Consider the following 7,337-nt stretch of genomic DNA (forward strand, 5'->3'; position numbering starts at 1 on the left):
TATTTTTTCAAGTTATTTAGCAATACGCTGCTTAAGTTATCACACCCCACTCAGACTCAGATTCCCAAATACCCATTCCACTGTGACATAAATTGTTCTTTGTTCTATGGGATAAAAAAATATTTGAACATTATGATATACCAAGTGGCTGCTCCATGGTCAGAGTGATTCCTCAGCATGTGTATCCGTAATTCTTGCAAATTTTTCAATTATGACCTTTCTTTTGTAGCAGAATTTATTAGCTGTGGTGTGAGAGCCACTTTGGAAATTTCTTAGCACTTTAAAGTTACGATTTGACTGAACCTCTTGCCTACATAAAACTTTCTGGACTGGGCCACTTCCTTCAGAGCCTGTGCCCTGCATCGACAGTGTTAGCAGTGTATGGCTAAAGTTCCAGAATGGATTTATGTACCCAGGTGACACTAACTCTCAGTACTTTACTTGCCTTTCCAGGATTTAGACCAGTTTTCAATCCTGTAAAGAATTATAGAATAGTTGGGGTTGGAAGGGACCTTTGAAGGTCATCTACTCTAACCTCCCTGCAATGGGCAGGGACATCTTCAACTAGATTAGGTTGCTTAGAGCCCCATCCAACCTGACGTTGAATGTTTCCAGGGACAGGACATCCACCACCTCTCTGGGCAACCAGTTCCAAGATTTCACCTCCCTCATTGTAAAAAAATGTTTTTCTTGTATCTAGTCTGAATCTGCCCTCTCAGTTTAAAGCCATTATCCCTTGCCCTGTCATAACAGGCCCTACTAAAAAGTTTGTCCCCGTCTTTCCTGTAGGCCCTCTTTATGTACTGAAAGGCCGCAATAAGGTAGCCCACATGTATTCCAAATTAGGTCGTCCATATGTATTCCTAATGGAATGACTTTCATTTCCTGCATCTTCAGGGGAAAAATTAAAAGAATCCAGCTGTTTTTACCACAATTGTACTGAGGAAGAATTAATGTAAGTGCTAGGCCTTAATTTTAGCTAGGGCCTTACCCTATATGTATTCTAAAGCATTAGTAGTCCTTGTGAAAAAAAGGGAAAGCCATAAGGCAAAATGATGAACGCAGTGTCCTCCTGCACTCTGCAACGTGGCCCACTGTAGCACTAGGGAGCCCTGTCACTTGAAAAGCCAGTAAAGTTGTCCCCCCGGCACCTCAGTACAGGTTGCCAGTGCAAACTGACAGCTCAGAAGGGGGTGGGTAAACAATTAAAAGCATCAGAAGACACACAGTAGACTCTGGTGCCATGTTACATAAATAAAGCTGTAATTAACTGCATAAACTCATTCATTTTCCACCTAATAGACTCTGGATCTTCAAAATACTGAAAAAGTGAAAACTTTTCACCACCTGGTTAGGTACAAGTACAATACTGCCTGCAGACATGCATTTCTCCTGGTTTTGGTGGATAGGAAAACACCAGAGCCTTAGCTGGATTTAATGGGTGTTAATGAATGGTTATCTGCATTTATTGGGCAGGTCTTCATTTTTGCAGTGAATGGGAAGAGATGTGCATCTGTATCTTGGCAGAAATACAAGTTCAAGGACAGTAATGGTCCAGAATTACATTATATATAAGTCTACACTCAGATGAAAAGTGTGATGTCACTGCTGGTCCGACTGCAAGACTAGACCTTGTTGAAGAGGTTGTCAAGGGGTAGCCAGAAAGCATCTTGTCTCCTCCAGTTATCAGCATTTGGGAGGCCACTAGTAAGTGTTGGTTTGTTTAAATGCATCTCCATAGCAGGCCTGAAGTAGCCTGAGGTTTATAAAAAATACAAATACCATAAACAATGCAGGGATCAAAAAACCCAATAATTCAATTCTTTTTCTACAGGCCTCAAATGAAGAATGTTGTTGTGATGTTATTAAGCTCTGCGTGCATGAGAATTAGAAAACATCAAACAAAAAGGTCTGGAGGGATGTGAAAATTAAACATTCTGCAGAGAAACAGAATAATAGAATCATAGAATTGTCAGAGTTGGAAGGGACCTTAAAGATCATCGAGTTCCAACCCCCCTGCCATGGGCAGGGACACCTCCCACTAGACCAGGTTGCTCAAAGCCACATCCAGCCCCATAAAGCCTTAAACATTTCCAGGGATGGGGCATCCACAGCTTCCCTGGGCAACCTGTTCCAGTGCCTCACCACCCTCACAGTGAAGAATTTCTTTCTAGTATCTACCCTAAATCTCCCCTCTTTCAATTTAAAACCGTTACCCCTTGTCCCGTCACTACACTTCCTGACAAAGAGTCCATCTCCATCTCTCCTGTAGGCTCCCTTCAGATATTGGAAGGCCGCTATAAGGTCTCCCTGGAGCCTTCTCTTCTCCAGGCTGAACAACCCCAACTCTCTCAGTCTGTCTTCATAGGAGAGGTGCTCCAGCCCTCTGATGATAGGTATAATCTTTTCTATTAATGGGAAAATACAGATTTTTCTCAGCACCATTAAGCTTACTTCCCTAAGACAGACTTACCAAAATGTTTTATAGTAAGTAAATACCCACATACTTTTTTTTCTTCTCCTAGAATTGATATTTCTGCCATTATAATGTCTCACAGTGGGCCACAGTCCAGTGAGTATGAGTGTAAACTGATTATAACGAAATACGTAAGTTTAGAAATGTGACTGTCAAGTGCCACTATTCCAAGTCTAACGAGTTCACAGAAAACAGTTCCAAAATAATAGATCATCTACAAAATGGAGACGTGGCGCAATTTCTATTCGGTATGTAGTACAGCTGCCTCACAGAAACTGCACCAGCAGCAGCAGACATTTCGAAAACTTAAAAGAACCCCCCACCTGAACTAGTAGAAATGCATGTCAGAGCCACTGAAGAGCACGCCAATGTATACATAAGGAGACTGATAAGGCAAACAAACAAACCTGCCTTACTTAAACTAGAGTTCTGGAGAGTACCCTATCTTGCAAAAATATGGGCACACATATCGGGGTATGTATAGGTGATATGGACACCCATGCTCAGTTCTTTAGAGCTGTGTCCAAAGAACAGTTGGATATGTAAAAGACATTGCACACCGTAGCTCTGGCTGATATCGACACCAGAGAAACAGGCAAAACTAAACCCTAAGAAGTATGGATAAAAGAAGCAATTTTTGCTTTGAGTAGTCACTTCTGGTATTTATCATAAGTAACAATTCAAAAGATTGTCAGAAGTTGGACTTCTAACAAAAGTAAAGTGAATGGCACTTAAGTGCATTAGGGGATTCATGAGTCCAGTCTTCTAAGGCAGGCAGTTGCTTAATTAATTCAGATGTTCAGGTTCCATACACAAGTTTCACTCTGATCTCAGATCTTATTTCCATCTATTAGTTTATTTCCATCACTGCCTGTGAGTTCATGAAGTTTTTGTTTTGGTTTAAGTTACTCCATAATTAGTTCACCAAAGGAACAAAAAGCGTGTTGCTGCTGCTAGATATGGAAAGTTTTCAGGATGTGAAAAAAACTATTACATTGCTTTGAATCCTCATATTGCTGGGTCACTTATTATCTTTGTATTAAAAACATGCCAATTAAGAAATGCTGCTGGCCAAGGAAAGCAAGTGCTTGAGAGTGGAGTCCAGACAAACAGCTGGAGTAAATCAGATATTATACTAATGGCAGACAATGGAAGGATGCTGATTTACATCCTCTGCAAATCCAAAACCCAGGCATTCCTCCTGTAAATCACACCATTTTTTCTGGGAACGTAGTAAGGAATTGTTTTATCTACACTTGCTTATAATACACAGGGCTTTTTTATGATTTCAGAATTGTTCAGTTTGTATTAGTATGAGTTTACAGCTCTTTGTTCCCTGGACCGTGTGAAGAATGGAAGCAGGGGGACTCACTGCTATTATACTGTTAGCTGGTGAATCATAGAGGATGTCTCACATTTCATTAGTGTTTGAGTCCTTAACTCCTCATATTTCTCAGGTTCTTTTCCCCTTTGCACAATGTATGTGGGGGACAAGAATGTGTAAGTGACACAGCTACCCCATTCAGACTTTCACTGAATTGGTGTAATTGGATTTTGCACCTCAATTTGCAAGATACAGTTCCTCTGAAAACCAGCCCATTTTGGTGGGCATAAAAATAAAATGAAATAAAAATAATAATAAAGACAGGGCAGGCATTCATAAGGTACCAGGTCTCCACAGTCTTCAGCTGAGAGACCCCAGATTTCAATGTACCCTGAAAAGGGTGATTAATTTAAAGTGAGTGGAGTCTGTTTCTTTAAGACAAGCTCATAAATCGTGAAAGATCACCACTTCTTTTCAAAAGGCTCTCCACGGTCTGAGTTTCCCTTCTGGGTCAGTAAAGGCATTGAAGTTTTAATGGCATGCCATGGCAGATTACACGATACAGCTGTCCCGGCACCGTGAAAATTAAGTTATGCCCCGTGTCAGCAAGGTTTTTTTCCCTTTTCTTTCCCTACCCTCCCCCCTTTACTCTCCCTCTTTCTTTCTCTCTCCCCGTCCCCTTCTTCATTCTCCTTTCTGCTGGGAAGTGCGCATCCGAGGAGGAGGTGGGAGCCCGGCGGGAGCTGCTGCCACGGCTGCTGTTGAGCCCCAGCTATTGAGACTGAGTAAATGGAGCTGATGGGTGAAGAAGAGCCGTCAAAATGGAGGCTTTTGTTCCTCCTCCTCTCGCCAGGACCCGGTGGCAGCGGGAGCCCTCCCTACTGGCTCGCATGCGAGCACCTAACTCTGCCTTCCCGGGGCTGCCGGACAGGCCCCATTCCTCTCACCCCGGTGGGTCCGTGTTGCCCACCCCTCCGCCCCACGGCTCAGGCACCATCATCCAGCCCCCTTTTGCCGCCGAGTGCTGTCACAGGAATCTTGCTCTCTCCTGGACGGAGATGCCTTTTTCCCACAGGTCAGGGCCTATGGATGGGCCCACACGCGCGTGCGCAAGCACACCCTTGCACCAACGCAGAGCTTCTTGTGTTAAAAGCAATAGCGGAACAAGCTGGCGCGCACACACACACACACACACACCCCTCACCTCCACCCCCTCCTCCCCCGCCTTGCTATTCTTCTGGCTCCCTATCTGCACTCCGCGAAGGGGAGAGCAAAGAACTTAACTGCATCGTGAGAAATTAATCACGTTAGTGTTTAGTCTGGCAGAGTAGGGGGGGTGCGTGACTGGACAGAGGAGATGAGGAAGCAAACAGGAAAGAATAACTTGCAAACCTCTCTACAGATATTCTGGGCCAAACATTTCCAATCATCTCCCCTTCATTTTTATGACCTTAAAGACTTCGATCTCTGAGTGGAAATTTAAGCGTATCGATCTGGGGCTTGAAGGTCTCATTTCTTTAAGGGACCTCCTGAGAGATGCCCACAGACCACAGAGGGCCACCAGTTGAAAATTTTTGTTGTATATAATATTTTTTATGCCTTAAGATACCATATTACAACAAGACATAACCCCTATGCCTCTTCAGTCAAGTGAGAGCTGTTTGGTAAAGCTTTGTTTTGGAAAATTGGTAAGTTAATTAAGACTTTGAGTAGAAATATCCATTCTGATATGAAGCCGATATGTTCCCTACTTTGTCTCTTCCACTATTAGCCTATCTTTAATGGATATGTAGATATACTTTACATACAAATAATTTTGTTCACCTGAAGTGCTTACATTACACCATATCCAGTAACTTACCCAAAAGTTTCTGGCTTTAGACTTGCACACTTTGCAGTTAGTTTTCTATTCGAACCCAGGACAATTATTTCAATGGGATTATTTGTACCAAGGCTCACTAATGCAAGGATGCTTTGTTTAAGCTCTTTATTTATCCCACTGTTTCCACGTGTATGATAGTAGAGGATGAAGTCTGACTACTTGCATATTCAGCCACCTCTAGCTTATGAATGCTTGATTAGGTATTAAGGTATTTTACGTTGGAATAAATTTGCCAATAGGACTTGGCAATTTTTCCTAGCCTTCCTCAGTTGTTCCTAGGTACAACCTGCTGTTTACAGACCGTGTACCACTGAACATGCTAGAAGCAAGGATTTTTCAAATGATTGTAATAATAGTATAAGCACTGCAGGATGAAATAATCTGTATGTTGTCTTGTATTTGCAAAACCACAGGCATGTAACTGAAGCACACAAAATATTTGAAACACACAATGACATTTGCCAGCACAGTGTGAGCCAAACTTCACCAGTCCACCAGAAAGTGGCTGGACTTGGGACAAAATGAAATTTTTGAAATTATTCTTGAGTGGTTTCCTTTCCCATGTGTGACATGAGTTCATGAGAAGATGGGACTTTTAGCCAAAGGACTCTGGATCAGGAAATATTGACTAAGAAGTTTTACTGGCCATGTGCCTTCTTACGTACTTTCTATTTGTAGATGGCAAAAAATGATTTTAGAATTGAATCTGTATGATACCATTAGATGGGGATCAGGGCAGAATCAGGGATTTACAATTTATCTCCTGCAAGGGTGAAATAAAAGCAACTTTCACAGCACTACAACAATTCTGCTTGGGTAGTAGCAGATACAGTGACATTTGGAACCAACTCATCCCATAGATTTACCAGTGCACTTGTTTTCGTGCGTACCTCAGTTTCTCAATACACATCAGTGTGGGGGGAGAGCTGGTTGCTATTCCTATTTGCATTGTTGCTATTCACAACAAGTAAATCTTTCCCATGTTTTTTGTGATAGGTTCAGGCCTTTATTGAGTGAGGAGAGCTGTGAGCTGCCCAAGAGCTGTTTTGTTGGCAGGGGGTTAAGGAGAATTGTCTGTCACATCAATTATCTGCCCTTGGGCTCTAAGAGAAAAGGTGCCTAGAGACTGGCCACTTCTCTTGCTTGTATGTCCACACACATGGACACCAAAACAGCTCACACTTTGATTGGAAGTTTCTCCCCCTCTCTCAGCGGTGCTGCAATCCATGTTAAATCAGCTCATTCCTCCTTCTCAGTAAACTAGACAGGCCCCTGCTTTCAATACACCAGACCACACAAGGGAGAAGGGAGAAATATCTTTCCCTCAACCCTTTCTCTCCTTCGTCATTTGGAAGGCTGTGTTTTAATAACAAATGGTGATTTTAAAAAAAAAAAAAAAAAAAAAAAAAAAAAAAAAAAAAAGGAGCCTTCCCTCCTTCCCTTTTTGGAGCGACAGTTCTGAGCCTTGGTCAGGGGAGCCCATGAATTGGACTTGCAAAAGGCCCGGGAGGGGTCCCTATAAATCTTCTCCACACAGAGGAGGCTGGCTGTCTACTTCTGGGCTGCTGCTCATTGTGACGAAAGCTTAACTGCTTTACTTTCATTCAGAAAAAAAAAAAAAAAAAAAAAAAAAAAAAAAAAAAAAACAAAAAAAC

The sequence above is a fragment of the Calidris pugnax genome, unplaced genomic scaffold (genome assembly GCF_001431845.1).
Source record: "Calidris pugnax isolate Ruff unplaced genomic scaffold, ASM143184v1 scaffold2, whole genome shotgun sequence".
Taxonomy (NCBI): domain Eukaryota; kingdom Metazoa; phylum Chordata; class Aves; order Charadriiformes; family Scolopacidae; genus Calidris; species Calidris pugnax.